Source organism: Geotrypetes seraphini, chromosome 4 (genome assembly GCF_902459505.1).
Source record: "Geotrypetes seraphini chromosome 4, aGeoSer1.1, whole genome shotgun sequence".
In the NCBI taxonomy this organism is placed as follows: Eukaryota; Metazoa; Chordata; class Amphibia; order Gymnophiona; family Dermophiidae; genus Geotrypetes; species Geotrypetes seraphini.
This window is the reverse complement of record NC_047087.1, coordinates 214,946,219-214,966,426: the sequence shown is the minus strand read 5'-3', so window position 1 is coordinate 214,966,426 and position 20,208 is coordinate 214,946,219. Positions and strand designations below refer to the sequence as shown.

General features: G+C 40.0%; 1 protein-coding gene across 2 annotated transcripts in view; it reads left to right on the top strand.

Annotated features, from left to right (window-relative positions):
- The window catches only part of NRG3 (neuregulin 3), a 1,387,275-nt gene that overhangs the window by 1,148,622 nt on the left and 218,445 nt on the right, over window positions 1-20,208 (top strand). Inside the window, exon 5 of one of the 2 annotated variants that reach the window (XR_004539297.1) lies at window positions 5,255-5,663. The exons of the other annotated variant lie outside the window; for it this stretch is intronic. The gene's annotated coding sequence lies outside the window, so the exon portion shown is untranslated. Of the gene's footprint in view, window positions 1-5,254; window positions 5,664-20,208 lie in introns of those variants that run through there. 2 annotated transcript variants of the gene reach the window in all.

The following is a 20,208-nucleotide window of genomic DNA, read 5'->3' as shown; positions in this document are numbered from 1 at the left end:
TGTCATCTAAGCACCACACAACATATCAAACACACATGCAACCATTTAACTTTGTTGTTGTTTTTTTATACCATCCATTTTCTAATTAGAGATCCTCTGTGTTCATCTCACATTTTTTAATTTTGTCTCCAGTTTTGTCTGCAGCACCTCCCTTGGTAGGGCATTCCAGGCATCAAACACCCTTGTCATGAAAAAAAAACCCACATAATTTCCTGACATTACTCCTAAGTCTACCACCCTGCAACCTCAAATCATCCCTCTAATTTTAATGTTTTCCCTTCGCTGAAAAAAATATTTGTTTCTATATTAATACCTTTCAAGTATTTAAATGTCTATATCATATATCCCCATCTCTTCTTTCTTCTAGGGCAGTGTCCCGCAAACTTTCTTGAGCTGTGGCACATTAAAGGTAGTAGCCATGGCTCGAGGCACCTGGAAGTGCGTGGATATTGCCATGATGACATCATGCGCATGCTTGACATCATCATATCGATGTCTGCATGTATGTGAAGGCCCTCCAGGCAGGGCCTGAGACGCCAGTGGGGAGTGCCAGAAGTGAAAAGGGCCAGAGAGAAGGATAGGTGCTGGTGCCCACTGATTGCCCACCGGATGTGCCTCTCGTCTCTCCTCCTCCCCAGTGTACCATGACACACCTGAAATCTCAGGAGGCACACTAGTTTGAGATACACTGCTCTAGGGTATACATATTCAGACCTTCCAGCCTCTCATAATATGACTTTTGGTGCAAAACTGGTGGCATTTTTTGTTACCTTCCTTTGAACCACTACACATCTTTTTATATCCTTAGCAAGATGTGGTCTCTAAAACTGAACACAATATTCTAAGTGTGATTCCACCAACGATTTGTACAGGGGCATCAATACCTCCTTTCATCTTCTGGTTACACCTCTCTCTAGCCTAGAATCTTTCTGGTTATGACCAATGCTTTGTCACTTCAGATCCTCAGACACTATCACCCCAAAGTACCTCTCTTTGTCAGTGCAAATCAGCTTCTTACTTCCTAGCACATCTGGCTCCCTTGGATTTCTACTTTTCAAGTGCATCACTCTGCACTTCTTTGTATTGAATTTTCGTTGCCAAACATTAAACCATTCTTCTAAATTTTGCAGTTCTTTTTTCATGTTTTCCACTTCCTCTTGGATGTCCCCTCTGTTACAAAGTGATAGTCACCCTGGTTTTTAACGGTAGCCTAAGAGGTTGATTAAATCAAGAAGTAGCTTGATTTCTCCAACCTTCCTCCCAAAATTAGATTAGCTGCTACATTCTACAGTACAGTATATGAAGGCTGTATCCGCCATTATGGAAGACTTAATAGCACAATATTGCAAGAGTCTACATGGGATAAGGTCAAAGCCTGTGTGACTTTTCATAAGAACATGAGATTTTTAAAAAATATGAAGTGCTTTGACTAAAAATATTTTTAAAAAACCCTTACAGAAAAAATTATTTTACAACCATATTTACATGAGATCAAATATGACCTAAAATCTAAAATGACCACTGATCTTTACTTTCGTCTGTAAAAGTTATTTTATACTAGCCAATCATGGGTTATGTTGGGGTATTTCTTCATTATGACCTTCTACCCGCAACACATATTTTTTTATGGAATCATATAACTATTTCCACTGGTTCTCAGATTCTGACTTAAGTCAAGTAGTAAAGGTTACATATCTGCTAGGGAACAGAAAAGACTTAGACTCGGATTCCCTATACAATGTTGATATTGGTGGCTGCCTAAAAAGCAGCCACCGATCGCATGTCAATCACATGATGATTTTGTATAGAGAATTGCACCACTGGGAAAGATAGGAACCCGAAATGTAGGTCAGGGTTTTCCAGGCCTACATTTCCAGCACCTATCTTTATCATAAATTGTAATTTTTGGCATCTAATGCCACTTCTGGCATTGGCTAAGCCCATAGTGGGAGGTGGGATTCCAGTTCCATTTCTTTAGATGCTGGTAGATGCTTTAAATTTAAAGTTGTTTGCCATTTCAAATGGTGATTCCCTATTAACTTAGGCGCCAGTGGGGCACCTACTGGCATCTAAGTTAAGGTGCCTTTTGTAGAATTTTCCCCTTAGTGAACATATCCAGAGGTAGCTAGGATTAAGGTCTGTTAGTTTGTGGTATAATCTAGGACTTTGAAAAAAAGAGTTTCCTGGTCATGTTCTAACTGTACCAAGACAATGATACTAGAAGGAGGCTATATTCATATGAATCTGTTAAGATGGCCTGAATTATTTTTCTATAACCTTTTCATAAATGACCAAAATAACTGGTTAATAAATACATAACATCCTTCAAATTAAATAAGGGAGACATCAAGTTAAGAGGTTTATACTGGAGTATATTATATTGCGTCTGACCATTTGGAAGGACAGACTACCTTGATGTTATTGATGTTCTTAGTATTTGCTCTTGTTTGATGAATAAGCTTCAGTGTTAGAATCATGTTTGGTGTCAAAAACTTATCCTATCATTTGACCCTACTTCCTTATTCACTTATATAGGTGAATAAGTTGAGAAGCTTATGTTTGAACATTGATATGCTTGTGCTTGATCTAAGCTCCAAGGAAGAGAAACTATCAACCTTGTCAAAGATTCCATAGATGAAGGTTTTCACTTTGACATCAATAGCTCCAGTGTATATAACTTAAATGTGAATGGCTTCAACATTGGATGGCTTTGACTTGAGCCTTATTTTCAAAGTTCTACGGTCCTTTGGATGTTTCCACAGATTGAAAAATATTCAATTTTGATCAATTCCCAGCAATTACTCTTTTCATCGTGTTTCTCATTAATAGATGTTTCCTACGTATAGATAGCATGCAACTTGAATCCCAATAGATTCTTGTCAGTCATGATAGAGAAAATAGCAGCTACTAAGGGCTCTTTTTACTAAGGTCCACTAGGGCTTTAACATACGGAATAGCGCACGCTACATTAAGTTTAAGTTTATTAGGATTTTATATACCTCCTATCAAGGTTTTCTAAGCGGTTTTACAATCAGGTACTCAAGCTAGACCTTAATGCCAGCATTGAGCTGGCGTTAGTTCTAGAAGCGTAGCGCATGGTAATTTCCTGCGTGCGCTAAAAAACGCTAGTGCACCTTAGTAAAAGGAACCCTAAATTACGAAGGGGGTGCTGAAAAGTTCTCAGTCCATCCAGGAAGTGAATGACATGGATATGGTTCAACCAATGATCAGAAACATCGTCAGATCATAAAACTCAATTTCTGCAAATTGGCACTTACCGTATTTTCACGCATATAACGCGCACGTTATACGCGTTTTTACCTACCGCGCATACCCCTCGCGCGTTATACGCGTGAGCGCGGTATACAAAAATTTTTTTACATAGTTCCCAATCCGCCCGACGCCCGATTCACCCCCCCCCAGCAGGACCGCTCGCACCCCCACCCCGAACGACCGCTCGCACGCGCTCCCACCCGCACCCGCATCCACGATCGGAGCAAGAGGGAGCCCAAGCCCTCTTGCCCGGCCGACTCCCCAACTCCCCGACAATATCGGGCCAGGAGAGAGCCCAAACCCTCCTGGCCATGGCGACCCCCTACCCCCATCCCGCACTACATTACGGGCAGGAGGGATCCCAGGCCCTCCTGCCCTCGACGCAAACCCCCCTCCCTCCAACGACCGCCCCCCACAAGAACCTCCGACCGCCCCCCCAGCCGACCCGCGACCCCCCTGGCTGACCCCCACGACACCCCCACCCCCCTTCACCGTACCTTTGGTAGTTGGCCGGACAGACGGGAGCCAAACCCGCCTGTCCGGCAGGCAGCCAACGACGGAATGAGGCTGGATTGGCCCATCCGTCCCAAAGCTCCGCCTACTGGTGGGGCCTAAGGCGCGTGGGCTAATCAGAATAGGCAGTGCACGGAAAGTCAGGGCGGGTGAACGGAGAGTCGGGACAGCGCACGGAGAGGCGGGGCAGTGCACGGAAAGTCAGGGCGGGTGAACGGAGAGTCGGGACAGCGCACGGAGAGTCGGGGCAGTGCACGGAAAGTCAGGGCGGGTGAACGGAGAGTCGGGACAGCGCACGGAGAGGCGGGGCAGTGCACGGAAAGTCAGGGAGGGTGAACGGAGAGTCGGGACAGCGCACGGAGAGTCGGGGAGGGCGAAAGGAGAGTCGGGGTGGCCAGAGGAGAGTCGGGGCGGGCGAAAGGACAGTCGGGCTGCATGCGCGGTATACCCGTGAGCGCGGTATACAAAAGTTTTTGTACATAAAATCGTGGTTTCTGCGCGCTATACCCGTGTGCGCGTTTTACACAGGTGCGCGTTATCTGCGTGAAAATACGGTAATGAAATAAGATAACCCTCTTTTTAGCTACAGTGGCAAAATAACACTCAGAATTTAGGAAGCTGGTTGGTTGGGCTGAGAACTTTTCAGCACCCCCCCTCGTACAAATCAAAATTAAAAACAAAACTATAATATTCATAAAACTCAGAAGATTAGAAGTGGAGCTGTTAAATAAAGTTCTGAAGAAACCCTCATGATAGAAACACAATGAAAATAAAGAGCATTTTATAGGGCACATCTTATTTATTATTTGGCAGACAAGATACTGTGGAAATCTTGTGATACACCCCAATATGCGGTTCTACTGTATATATACACAATCCTTTAAAACTTTTATAGCTGTAGTTAAGACACTGTCCACATATTGACATTATTGGAGACATCACTTGTGTGGAATTGTCTTTCTATTTTGTTCATCTAGAATTCACATGTGCTAATTGTGGTTAATCTTAAAATTAGATCTATTGAGGCACATTAGAGACAGGATTTGAAAGCTGAGAAGATTTAGAATCCATACCAGGCCATTTATTGCTAGTGAATCTTTTCAAATTATCCAGATGTTTTATTTCATCATACATTGATGCATTCTATTTAATGAGCTTTCTAACAAGTACTGTACATTCTAAGTTAGAGGCAACTGCAGAGCCCAATTTACAGTAAAATTATGTTTTTATAACTTGGATGGTAAATTATGTTTTTATAATTTGGATGGTATATGTTATAACTTGGATGGTGAACTTAGATCAGTATATTTTGAAATTTAAAACATTAAATTTCATCTTTGCACACTCATGATTACAATAGACTATCAGTGGAAAAAAAAAAAACCACCCTAAAAGGTGTTATAATAAAAGGAAAATAAGGAGAATCTGTATAACTCTTGACTTTGTTTTGTTTTGTCTCTCTAAACAGACTGAATAAGAAACATGACATCAAAATAAAGCCGGTGCACTTACATATAGAACTTGAAGAGGGCTTCCTTGTTGTGGAATCAGATCCTATTCTACAGGGGTAAAAGTCACTGTCAGGGGAAGGACATCTCCATGGGCTGGGAAGAAGCAGAAATTCAAGGGTTTAAAATGCAATTTTCCCTGTTCTGCATAAGTAATAGAAACTGTATCTCTGAGCTGGTGTTTTAATGAGAAAGCAAGATTTAATTAAACTTTTATCTTCATCTTATCTTTGGAGCCTTTCATAATCCTACCCTTAGAGTTGTTGTCTGCTTGTCTGTCAGGAAGAGACTTCTTATGATTGTATAATGTGATAGGTTATGGTGATGGCTTCTCGCAGAATTAAAGGCAGTGCTTCTGATCAGATGAGATTGTGCAATTTTGTTGTGCAGATATGTAATAAAATTTTGAAAGAGACCCTGGAAAAATTGTAGTCATTCCTATTCATCTTCTTTGGGTCACGTGGCCTAAACTCAATACTTTCTTGTTCATGATTGCTTTTGAGTGTAGGCATTGTGCTGTCATACACATGATTTGTTGTGCTATTGGAGAGTGAGTGGTGATTTTACAATTGCCTGTGACTTTTCTCAGTGTAGTTTTTGTCACTGTTAAAGGTGGTAATATTTGTCCTTTCTCATTGCATTTCTTGTGCTGCTGCTATGATGTCCTATAACGTTGGTTGTAATTCCATTTGTGTTTTTCTCTCAATGTTCATTCAGTAACTGTCATAGACTGTGTAGTCCTCAGGTATAATTGTTGTGTTCAGCATCTTTCTGACAGGTCTGTTGTTTATTTGTTTGAAAAGTATGAGTGGCAAGTTCTGAGCAGGACCAAATATTATAAACACAATCATTTTTTAGATAGTTTATAAAATATGCAGTGATAATTCCACTATGATTGTTTCTACCAGTTTTGAAGTAGTGGTTCTGGGGAAGGACAGACCATAGATCACTCCTTTCCCCCATTACTTACCAGCGAGCACAGGAAGAAAAGGTGAATCTGCTGGAAGTCAACATTTTGTAAATATAGCTGGGGGACATTATCTTTGTGAAGGTTTACAGAGATAATGGGTGCAGGGAGGTGCAATAAATGCTCTTTATTTTTATAAAATGGATTGAGGCAGTGGGTTGGGAGGTACCTGTACATATTTTTTAATGGATCATAGGCTGGTTTCCATAAGGTTCAAGATATTCCTGGTTGCAGCCACAGAAAACCAAATGTACCATTCAATTTACAAATCCACGGTACCAAGGCAATATTTTGAGAGGCAAAATAGTGCAAAATGCAATACAATATAACAGAGATATTTATATGCCATGACTAAATACAAATGGTTCAGTGTGGATTACAAGAACTAATCTTTTCTAGAAATGACCAAAAATACATGAGCAGAGAAACAACATAAAAATGTGATCTGTAAGATATTTCTTAAATAAGAAAGGCCCTCTTTTATTAAGCCACAGTAGAGGTTTCTACTGCAGCCTATGGCGCCAAATGCTCCGCCGCTGCGCCAACGCTCACAGAAATTCTATGAGCGTTGGAGCAGTGTTGGAGCATTTAGTGTTCCGGGCCATGATAGAAACTTCTACCATGGCTTAGTACAAGAGAGGGAAAGTTTTCAAGGCCCCTTTTACAAAGCCATGGTAGTGATGCTGTTGTGTTAAATGTGCTGAAGCTCATTCAATTCCAATGAGCTTTGGCGCATTTACCTCAGCAGCATCACTACCGTGGCTTTGCAAAAGGGGCCCTCAATTTTTCTTTTTCAGGACCATAAATAATGCTTTTATGATTTGATTTCTTAAGATAATCAATTACATCATTTACAGCTCGATATGGAAACATTGGGGGTGAACATTTTTTTTTAATTATTTCCTTAGCTTTGCTGATGGAAAATGCAGCATCAAATAATTATTACAGTATGATGTAAAATCCTGTCTGGAGAAGAAAATGTTAAAAAAATTGGTTCATAAAGCCCTGGGTTAATTCTAGATTTCAACATAAATATATCATAAGGAAGTGCAAGCATGTAGAGTAAGCCAATGTTTGAGGGTAAATCAAAAAGTAAAGGTAAAATACATTCATCTGCTTTAATAGAAGAAACTGTGAGCAATTGAATATATCATTTTTCCAAATAGTCCCAATGCAAGAAGACACATTTGTTTTATCGTTCAACTAGCTTCTGCATTCCTGCAGAGAAGAAGTGTTTTGGCTGCCCCCGAAGCCGGGTCAGCACCCCTTCTTTTACTTCATTATAGAAACATAGAAACATGATGGCAGATAAAGGCCAAATGGCCCATCTAGTCTGCCCATCCACAGTAATCATTATCTCTTTATCGCTCTGAGAGATCCCACGTGCCTATTCCAGGCCCTCTTGAATTCAGACACAGTCTCTGTTTCCACTACCTCTTCCGGGAGACTGTTCCACGCATCTACCACCCTTTCCATAAAAAAGCATTTCCTCAGATTACTCCAGAGCCTATCACCTCTTATCTTCATCCTATGCCCTCTCATTGCAGAGTTTCCTTTCAAATGAAAGAGACTCGACTCAAGCACATTTATATTATGTAGGTATTTAAACGGTGCTATCATATCTCCCCTCTCCCACCTTTCCTCCAAAGTCTACAGATTGAGATCTTTAAGTCTGTCCCCATACAATTTATCACAAAGACCACACACCATTTTAGTAGCCTTCTTCTGGACCAACTCCATCCCTTTTTATATCTTTTTGAAGGTGCGGAAACCAGAATTGTCTTTTGCTTTCTGGGTCGCAGTGATGCACCATGTCTTGTTGCCAGTGACAATTCTCTCAAGAATACTCAGATCTTTTTCATATGTCTCAGGATCTGGGTCACAACTTCCATATGCTGTTGCTTGTGCAGATCAGTAAGCTATTTGAGAACCCATCATGCACAGACTTACCTGTATCCCAAGTCATCTAGCATTAAGGCAAATGCAGATATCCTAATTTGCAGCCAGTTGAGATATCATTATCCGTTGGTCTTCTTTGAACAAGGCATCCACTCTGTCAATGTGCTCTCATGTGAGCAATGTAGATGGGCAGCCAGAACAACCTTCGTCGGTTACACCTATTCTTCCCACTTTAAACCTTTTTACCCACTCATAAACTTGTCATTGATTCATGGTGCTATATCCCTACTGAATCAATATCCAACGATGAATTTCCACAGCTTTCACTCCCTCTGCCCAAAGAGTGCACACTACTGCATGTTGTTTTTCAATGGTGCAACCTTGCAATTGAGCATCCAGGTTTTTGACCTTATGACTGCCATACAACTAAAGGCCAAGCACTGCACTGTGTGTGGATAAACTATCCAACAGGCAATGTGCGAGTACATATTTTGCTTTTCACTAGCTCTGTTGTGGTTATCGTGTAATTTAACAATTGCCTTTAATTTTTGATTCACCCTTGTAATTCTATCAGTAAGGGGGTGGTTCTATCAAACTTTTAAGCATTGTGCACAATAGCCTTGCAGTAGTATTCTGTAATGTGTGTATCAGTAACACATTTACATGTAGTGTAAATAAGGCTACAATAATGTAAATGGGATAATGCCTGAGTAATCATCTTAAAATGATCAGATAATACATATTTTTGAATGCTTCGGAGTTGTCTTAATTTATTAAATATTTTCTTTTCCAAGGTATTATTCTTATTCTTTATAGTCAATTTTGAATCCAAACAATACCTCTGTAGCCCATTCTGGGCTCTTTTGGGAGGATGGGATAAAAATTTGAGTATGTTAATCAATAAATAAATACCTAGTACCTGTAAAGAGGACTTCAAAGGAAATACACTATCATGGAACACAAGTCTATCACAGGAGGGTACTATAGAAGAGAGACCAAGGCAAATAAATTTAGTTTTATCTTTGCCTAATTTCAGGTAATCAAGTTTTTTTTTTCAAATTATTAGGTTTTTATATACCGCCTATCAAGGTTATCTAAGCGGTTTTACAATCAGGTACTCAAGCATTTTCCCTATCTATCCCGGTGGGCTCACAATTTATGTAATGTACCTGGGGCTAAGGAGGACTGAGTGACTTGCCCAAGGTCACACTATCATGAATCACAAGTCTATCACAGGAGGGTACTATAGAAGAGATACCAAGGCAAAGAAATTTAGTTTTATCTTTGTCTAATTTCAGGTAATGAAAGCTTGCCCTGTTTTCAACCCTCATCATTAGTAACATGCATAAATATGAGCCCTGCCCATGTTCCATCCAGAATCTGCTTTTATATAAACCTACCTTTAAAATATCCAATATGTACGACACATGCCTGTTTACAAAATAACACTTAAGTGAAATATATATATGTATACTTTGCAGATGGGCTTTCACATAGACAGAGTCTGGGTGGAGCATGGACAGAATGCACAACTATATTCATAGAGGGGCATTTTCAATAGGACATCTATGTCTGAGTTTGAACATCTTGGGAAAGATGTCCAGAAACTCAGTAGATAAAAAGTCTATTCTCAAAACAGCAAGATGTCTTTTTTTTCTTTGAAAATGACCTATCTAGATGTTTTGGTCCTTAGTATGTCTATCTTTTTTGGCCATCTCACATATAAAGGCATCCACATGAAAAACCCACAAAAGCCAGTTTTTCGTATATACTAGCATCCAGTATTCTTAGCAAACTGTTCACGGAGAGCTGAGCAGAGCAAAGGAGCACTCTAGGGTGTACTGCTGTGAATGTCACATTTCAAAGTCCCAGGTACATGTCACTATAACCTGTTTATATAATAATAATAATAATCATCATCATCATAATAATTTATTTTTTTGTATACCGCCCAACCAATAGTTCTGAGCAGCTTACATCAAGAGAACTGAAACATTTCAGTGAAGACACAAATTCAGTAAAATATAATAAAATAAATTATGGGGGCGCTAGAGAGCACAGCCGGAGATGGAAGCGTGGTAAATGGGCTCCCCCACCAATTTCAAATAAATCAAGAAAAACATCGTATTTCTACGACTACCTCACTTTTCTTGAAGCATTATTTCGTTTATATGTATGGCTGCTACAAAACCTAGTAAGCGCAAAAGTGCTGAACCCTCTTCTCCACAGAAAAATGTGGATGGCAAAATGGACGAGGCCTCGTCGGCAGCTCTCATGGAAGAACTCTGTTCGATACGGAATCTCCTCTTAGACACGAAGCAGGATATCTCCGATATGAGAGACGACTTGGCTACCTTGAGGGAAGAGTTCGGCAGCGTTAAACAACGTACCGACACTTTGGAACTAAAAATGCAGGCTTCAGAAGATTCGATTAAACTGCTTCAAAGACAAACCTCCCGCATCGCCCATCTTGAATTAGCCCTGGAAGATGCCAACAACAAAGCTAAACAAAATAGTTTCCGTCTACTTAGCTTACCGGAGGGAAGAAAAGCATGTGATATAAAGGATTTTGTGGCGGCTCTCTTGCCAGAATTGCTTAAAATCCCCGCTGAGACCAAAATTGATTTTGATACGGCGTATAGAATGCCGCAGCACGTGGTTCGCCACAAGTTCCCGAGGCCGATCATGGTAACCCTTCTCCGCCTCTCCCAAGTCCAACTTCTGCTACAAAAAGCGAAAACCTGTTCTCCGATCACCTTTGAAGGCAGCAAGCTGCTTTTGGTACCGGATTTATCTAAGAAATTAGCGAAGAAGAGGAAACAACTGCTCGCCTTTAGGCCCAAGCTTACAGCGATCGGCGCCAAACATGGCATGCTTTACCCAGAACGTATGCGAGTTACCTTTAATAACTCGACTAAAGACTTCACCAACCCGGCTGATCTGGCAGACTACATCGAATCAATTCACCCGACTTCTATTGACAAAACTTGAACTCTGAATCCGGTTACTGTGATATTGCTTTCATACCACATGGTATACTTTATCTCCATGAACACTCTAACTGTTATCTCACAGTGCAGTTAACTCTTCGTATTTTATAAGTTCACTTCAATCACATCATATATGCTGTTTGTTTGACATTGATGTTTTTCCCACAATTTCATGTTTTACTTGTGACCCTTTGCCTTCGGCTCCCTCTCTCCTGCTCACTACCCATGGAGCATAGCCATTGTTGTTTTCTTGTTAACATTTTCTTTCTTGCAGGCTTTCTAGTACATTTAAGGTATTCTACTGCAGTATTCTCTACCTCTCCTTCATTATACCTGATCCACACACTAATTTCAGTTTTTCGGTATCTTCTACTTTTAACAGTTTTCTTTCTTCCTCTCCTACTTCCAGTTATACTATCCTGCCCTATACTCTTTTTTCTTTCACCGTGTAATGGCGGCAAGGATACACCAGGGAGGGGCTTAAGGCCCTGATTGGCCCAGATACCTAAGATTCTACCCATAGGAGGGGCTTTAGGTACCCAGGCCAGTCAGGGCTAAAGGTACCCTTCCTGGTGTATTCTTGTATACACTTTGGGGGGGTGGGACTAAAGACTCCCATTAGCCTAAGGACCCTTCTATGGGTGGAATCTTAGATGCCTGGCCAATCAGGGCCTTAAGCCTCTTCCCAATTATCCCAGGATGCACCAGGAAAGGGAAGGTCCACCATTTTCAACAGGTGAGTCTGCCAGCTGGACGGAGTAGGCATCTCTCCAGTTGACCTTCCTTACACAGTTGTGGGGGTTGGTTGGAGAGTGATGGTGGCAGGTGGGAGTGGGAATCCCTTACGCTGTAGGGTATTGGTTGTTTGGGGGGTCGATTGTGGCAGTGGGAGAGAGTGGGCATCTCTCCTGCTGCAGAGGGGCAGCTTGTTTGGTGGGGGGATGGGTGACGATTGCAGCAGCAGGGAGTGGGCAATGCCAGATGCCTTTTTTTTTAGGCATCTGTAGATGCTTAACACTGTTGTTTTTGTCATTTCTGATGGTGTTTTAACATAGGCATAGGCAGGGTGCCTACTGACACCTAAGTTTAGGCCCTGGTTATAGAATTTCCTCCTTACTACCATGTACTAAATAGTTAGTGCGTGATGATGTAGCTGTTTTACCTGGATAGTGCAGAACATGCTTACTGTACACCACCATACAAACCCCTGAGCAGAAAAATCAATTCAATGTTTTAGCACATGGTAAGGATTAATGAATTCTAAAATTACCACAGGATGCCTGAGTATGGCTCACAGCAGTTCTTTTTACTCTATAGTAAGCACATATTAGTGCTTATCCAGAACTTAGTAAAACAGCTGCTTGGACTGTTACACTAGTACTATAATGCATACTTTTGTTTGTAGGCACAATTTTGGTACCCAAAAATAGATGCACTGTTTTAGAATTATTGTCATGAAGGGCAATTCTATAATCTAGGTGCACCCATTTCTGTGCGCCATGCATCCATAAATGTACAGAATGCTATTACTTACATTCATAAGTGTATGCATTGCTGCAAAATTGGCATCAGATTGTCTAAGTACTATTTTGTAACAATGACCCTCTTTTTCTAAGCCTCAGTAGAGGTGTCTACCATGTTTCAGGGTGCTCCGATGCTCATAGGAATTCTATCAGTGCTGGAACATTTATCGCTCCGGGTTGTGGTAGAAACCTCTAGTAAATTTTTAGAGAATCACACGCTCTGCCAAAGAAACGCCCCCTTAGGCGTTAGGTGCCGCTAAACACCATGCAATAAGCACTTATCTTTTATAGAATCAGATAGGCGCCTATCGCTCAATTAATTTTTTTTTTCTCAATTACTGAGGCTATTAAGGGTATTTTGTCAAGGCACCTAATTTTAGACGCCCTGTATAGAATCAGCTCCATACTGTTCTGAAAAGCTAAAACACAATAGCTGTTCAGAATATAAATATGAGGCAGGTATGTACTGTTTCATTCACATCTTTGGAGGGTAGGAGGGGGGGGGTCAGTGACCACTGGAGGAGAAAGGTGGGGGCATGCCGTCATGCCTCCAGTGGTTATCTGATCAGTTTGGGCAACGTTTTGGCACTTATTCAGTATGAAAACAGGTCTAGCCTCAAACATCCAACGTGCACCCTGAATGTATTTTACAATATTTGATTATTTCAGAAAAATGTCCAAATAATAAGCCCACCCAAGTGCCAACCAAAATACATCCTCTTGAGATTTAGATACACCTGCAGATAACTACATAGAAAACCCATCTACAAATGTAGTTTTAAAATGTTGATTTGGCCGTTTTAGCCAATAAAACTTCCAAATGCCACTTTATGCCATTTTTGGGGTGTTTTTCTCTTTTGAAAATGTGCCCCAGAGTGTTTTGAACTATTGCTACAGGCTTGAAAATGCATCCAAATGTTAAATGGCATCCATGTTAAGAAATACACAGTAACTACAAGCTTAGCTTTGACAAGAATTTGTGCTAATCAGTTTTTGCTTTCAGGGCAGTATACATGGGTGGATCTTGGGTGGGACATGGACAAGGATTCTAGTTACACACGTAACATGTATAATATATTAAGTTGTGCATATTACTGCCACATTTATAAACCCTCAGTTATGCAGGATCTATGGTACTAGTGACCTGGAATGGACACCGTGAGAATGGACTACTGGACTTGGTGGACCTTTGGTCTGACCCAGTAAGGCTATTCTTAGGTTCTTATGATGTAACTATGAGTGTGCAAATGTTAGGCTTGTTGATATCAGGTTATATTAATATTCTGTAACAGAGCTTGGGTTAGCACAGGTGCCATCATAAAATAGGATCTTATTGTGATTCTTTGGGGCATCTAAATGGAGGTGCCCAGTTGCAGAATTGTCCTTATTGTGGCTGAACATTGACACTATGCTTATAGAAACCACAGCTAGCAATGTCCACATATATTCAGTGCCACCCTCTATTCAGACAGTGGTGATGAATACATTGTTGCGGAGCCGGCACCTGTGGCTTCACTAGGCCAGTCCTCCGCTCACGATAGCGCTTCCCGGTCGTGCTTCCCGTAAAGTAGGGAAGTCCTGCTGGATTACAGTCTCTCTCAATATATGAAACAAAATGCGAAAAAGTCAGTTCTCAGGTCACATCATAATCAGTTTATTGTGGATTGAAGTTGGGAGACTACTCTCATTCAGTCCTGACTCCCATAATGACAAAATAAGTCCACAAACAAAAAATATAGAGCTGATCAAAACTGTGAAGTTTCAGCTCTCACCTTCATACAGGTAAGTGAGTTAAACCACTTGAATATACAATTGCCTTCAAAGGCTGGGAACTCAATTCCAAACTGCTGCTGTCCTAACCTCAGACAGTTCTGCAGCACTGCTGCTTGCACTTCTTACAGTGCTATTTTCAAGCCTTAAAGTTGAGCAGGCTTGACCCCAATCAGTTCAAACTGCTGATGGGGGGAGGAAAGTAAGTGAATCCACTGATTAAACTTTCTGAAGTACAGAATGCCACAAATGGCCCCACAATCCCAACCAGTATGTAAAGTGGATTCTCCCCATACAATACTTCCCTCGCTCACCACATAACAGCACAAATTAAAGTAAACTTCATGGTTTCAGCACCCTTTAAGTTTAGGAAAAAAAACCGTTTTTTTTTCCTTTCCTTTCCTGCTTCCACTCAGCAGGTCAGCACAAGTCTCATGTAACTTACAATAGCCCCAGTCTCTGAGTAATATAGAAACATAGATAATACTCCCCACAACTACCTGGCCCTGCCACTTAATTCTCTTCCATCAGAATGTCTTCAGGCAGTTCATCCGTTGCTGAGCAGTCCATGGGCTCTTGTAGTGTTTGCTGATTGGCAAAAGGGTCAGTATCAATCTCCTGCATCTCAACGTCCTGATACTCAGGAGAGCAGCCAGGAGAGACCTCTTCCTGGGCTGTCTCAGGGTGAACTGTTTTTCTCTTTCTGAGAGCAGCTTCTAAAGAGCTGAGGTGAGCATGCCCTGCTCTCAGCGGGGGAGGAGCAGCCTGCACTATCTGCTTAGCTTTCCTGGGCTTTCTAATTATCTCCTTCAGCTGGAGGTGCACAGGGGGAGGTGAATTCCTAGCAGGCTGTTCTAAGCTGTTTCTCTCACCATCCTCTCCTCCCTGGAGATCCTTTAGTTCAGCTTTAAAGGGGAATGTAGAAATTTCCCTTCTCTTGCCTACAACCCTATCTCCCTGGTTAGCCTTTTGTACAATTGGGTTAGCTTTACCAGTAATCAAACCTGGCACAAGACGAGCTTCAGGGCTAGGATTGTGACAACATGTACAGTAAATTTTTAAACTCCATGGATGTTTAATAATTGGCCAACAGGGTTTGCACGGTTACATAAGAACAGCCATACTGGATCAGACTGATGGTCCATCTAGCCCAGTATCCTGCTTCCCACAGTAGCCAATCCAGGTCACAAGCGCCTGGCAGTTTCCTTGTATAAATGCCTTTTTGTGCACATATGATCTGCAACTTCTTGGTTCCAGAAGGGCTCATTTAAATTGATTGAGCCTATCTCCACTGCTAGGGCTGAGGAATGAGGAATTGTGGGAGAGGTGGTTAGAAGGGTAGAAGAAGTTTGGGAGGGAAGATCAGCTCAGTGAGCTTTGTTTAAATGGATGGTGGACTGAGGAAGTGTTTTGTGACAGGCTGGGTGCTGAAAAGAGCTAGTTTGCCCATCTGCCCATACTAGATGCTTGTCAAGTTAGAGGGTGTACTGGACTAGGGTTTAATTTATTTAGAATTTGAAGGGGGAGTTGTGGGTTTCACAGATTTGGTGGAGTCTAATGAGAGAGATCTGGTATATGACTGAGTTTGAATTGAAATGGATTATGGGTCTCGTACAAGAAAGCCAACCATATGTTGGATTTAATTTTTTTTAGCTGCTGGTTTATTGGAACTGTTAGATGGGTATGTTGAGGGAAAGAAAATTGTATGGTCTGATCACTCGCTATTGACTTTCCATCTAAGACCAGGATTGGAAAAGAGAATGTAAGTGAATTATAAAGCTGTTCATCCAACTTTTAATATAGAACAATTGGCAAAACAATGGATTCCATTACTTGAATTTGAAACTGCAGCCTCGTTAAATGAGAGAGCTGAACACTGGAATGCAACTTTGACCAAGTCACTGAATATAGTTGCTCCAGAAAAGAATATCAAGGTGAAGGAAGGTTACGTGCCTCAGTCATAGAGAACGGAGGTAATCTGTAAGGTCCGTCAGTGAAGAAGGCAGAACGGCAATAGAGAAAAATTAGGGACATAGACAAATATGACAGCAATAAGATCATACTGATGGAATATTTGAATCTATGTGAAAAGGAGAAAAATAAATTCTTCCAGACACAAAAAATGCAATTAATAGACCGAGAGAATTATATTGTACTGTTCATTACTTAATAAAAGGGAGGGATGACCAAAGGAGTAGTAGTCACCCTGATGTTAACCATTATATGGAATTTCTGAAAGATAAATTGAAGTGTGTTAATGACAGTTTAAAAGATTCTTCCTTAACTGATTCAAAAGGAGAGCCAGTGAATGAATCATGGAGTTTTTTAAATAAAGTGGTGCAGGATGAGCTAGTGAAGGTTATTAGCAGGTGCCAACGTGAACTCTGATGGATGTCTGTACAGTAAGGATTATCTGACAGTTTGCAGAAAAAGTAGCTCTTTTATATTGAAATTAGTGACTAAATCTCTAGAACAAGGGTGTCAAATGTCGGTCCTCGAGGGCAGCAATCCAGTTGGTTTTTCAGGATTTCCCCAATGCATGAGATCTATTTGCATGCACTGCTTTCTTTGTATGCTAATAGATCTCATGCATATTCATTGGGGAAATCTTGAAAACCCAAATGGATTGTGGCCCTTGAGGACTGACATTTGGCACCCCTGCTCTAGAAGAAGGAGTATATCCGTATGGATGTAAACAATCCACCATTAAGCCACTAATGAAGAAGTGAGGTGTAAATGTTGACCAGATGACCAATTATCGTTTAATATCTACAGTTCCATTCTTAGGAAAAATTTTGGAAAAAATAGTGTTAAGCCAGTTAGTTAAATTTGTTAATTAGAATGAGTGCTTAAATCATCATCAGTTCAAGTTTTGAAATGACCATAGTGTAGAACTGTTAATGTCTGTTGTGGATGCTTTGTGACAGGGAATGGATGAACATGTAACATACTACATGGTTTCAATTGATATTTCTGGTGCTTTTGACTTCGCTGATTTAAATTTGTTATTACGAAAACTGGAAAATTTAGGAATGGGAGGTACTGTTTTACAATGGTTTAAATCGTACCTATATAACTGTACATTTAGAATGTGTTATGGTGTACGGCATCAGATGATGCTCCAGTTGGGAGACGTGTACCTCAGGGATCTGCCTTATTAGTGTTATTGTTCAATATACAGTATATGTGATGTCAGGAGAAGTGTTTGAACAATTGCAAGTCTCATATTGACAATATGCCAACAATGTTTTATTTTTCTTTCCAGTACACAAGTGGGGGATGGATCTGCAACACTCTATAAATGGTTATATGTCAAAGATAGAAAAATGGACGAGTGGTCATGTTTTGTGTTTAAATTTAGGAAAAACTGAGGTGATGTTCGTGGGGAGAAGTGGGGAAGAGATGTGGCCTGATTCCTTATGTGTGTTAGGAATGACATTACCTGTTAAGAAGGAAATGACAGTTTTAGGGGTTGATCTGGACCCAGGATTCACCATGAAATTACAAATGGTCAAGACTGTGAAGGCATGTTTTGGTCAACTTCATATGCTTCATTGCCTTAAACCATTGATCTTGACCTATGATTTTAAAACTTTTGTATAAGGGTTGGTTTTGTTGAGGTTGGACTATTGTAAAACCCTCTACCTTGGAATTTCTAAGACAAGAGGAAGAGTGTTATAATTGATATAAAATGCTACGACCAGGCTAATTTTGGGTGTCAATAGGATGACACATATAACATCAATTTTGAAGAAAATACACTGGTTATCAGTTCTATTTCGAGTACAACACAAAGTTATTTCTGCGATACATCAAACTGTTTATCATCAAATGCCATGGTATTTTCAACAAGTCATTGTGAACTACAAACCAAGCAGATCTTTACAATCTGAAGATAAAAATCTATTAACCTCAAGGAAGCAAAGTTACTATGCAGATACCAAAGCAATGACATTCTTCATAGCTGGTGTGGAATGCTTTGGTGGGTCAGTTGCAACAATGTATTGATTGATTTCAATTCAATAAACATCTAAAAACCCAATTGTTTGTCACCACATTCTTATGACTTTGCAGTTATTTTGGAATTGAATAATTTTTCCCTGTTGATTTTAAGATTTTAGTTTGTCATATTATGCTTGTTTTAACTGATGTGAACGGTTTAGTTTTTAAGTGGTATAGAACAAATTTAAATAAATAAATGTTATATAACCCATAATATACTGCTATACAGCTGATACTACCATGTGGGATGAATGAGAAATTGATTGTTGACGTGAAGAACTTCAGCCTTGGAAGACATTAGGAACACATTTTGGGAGTACTTGTATCTAGTATGGCACTATCTAGTCATTTAAATTTAAGTATATTAAAAATTATTTGCTTATATTGATGGAATGATAAATAAATTTTGGGTTAAATAAAGATGTGGCCAAGCGTTGCCATTACTCCTCAATCTGAATAGTAATTAATTATAATGTTGGTTGAAGAGTGGGGATGATGTGAATGTCTAATTTAATTCCTTTAGCCATCAGCTTATAACAATCAGCAATAAAATGTGTAAGCATTTTGAGTTCTGTATTATAGTTTATGTTTCTCTTTTTTGTTTTGCATTGTTACATATCTGTATTAGTTGTCTGCCATCTTATCTTTAGATTAGAGTCCTGTCCTGTAGTTATCAGTCTCTCATGTTTAATGTAAGTTCACTTTTCTGTAGGCTTTATGGTGTGTGATTGCTGAATTGTCTTCCTGTTCCTAATGTATTTGTGTTTCTGCTAATCATTTGCCTTTTTGCTATCCCTCCACGTTCAAGAGTTTCTCGTGTTTTACAAATTCCTTTCCTCTTTTCCACAAATGTGTTGGTGGATTTTCAATTATTACTCTATGGAATGCCCATCCAAATGCACAGACTGAGTAGACATTTCAGTATTGGGATATTTACATTTCAGTATTGGGATATTTACCACCGTGTCTACTCAACTGACTGAAGAAGGAACAGCATTAGGACCAACCACTCGTTTCTGAGAATAATTTCTGCTTTTCTTTGCGTTGAGTGAATATTGAAAAGCTGATGAGATATATTGGAACATCCTGATGTTCACCTCAGTGAGTGCCTTTCAGCTTTTTATACATTTGAGACTTAGAAATTTATAATTGTGAGGAGGAGTTTATATTCAGATGTGTGTCCTAATATAGTACTGTTTGTGAAAGACATAGGGATGCAAGAAATGTGAGATAAACATAGATAGTATTTTTATGTAGAGTGACGTGTATGCTTACTATTTTATTTTGCTTTCCAGGATGATCAAGGATTCACTCCTCTTCTATAACAAGTCTTTTGGGACCTCCTGAGAGCCAGAAGCAGCACTGCCTAAACCCAATGATGCCCTTTATTTCTGATAGCATTCTGATTTCTTTGCAACACAACAGTTTTGGTGATCCTCCTTGCCAGGATGGAAGTATTAAGATGATTATTTTACAACTGGTCAACTAAACTATACAGAAGATATACACATAAGTTGCACTAATTTCTAAGGGACAACGCTGTTCCTCTAATTCTATAAAAAAAGTGCCAAATATTATGCTTACAATTTTGGTTGTGTACCCAAATTGCATTCATAATTGAATAAAAAGCTAATGTGTAGATAATTGACATTTTAACAAGCAATTATTGATGTTAATTAGAATCAATTAAGGATTACATACATAAATTTAGGTGCCAGATCTGAGCCTAAATTTTACACATCAGCCATAAAAGGGAACGTGTA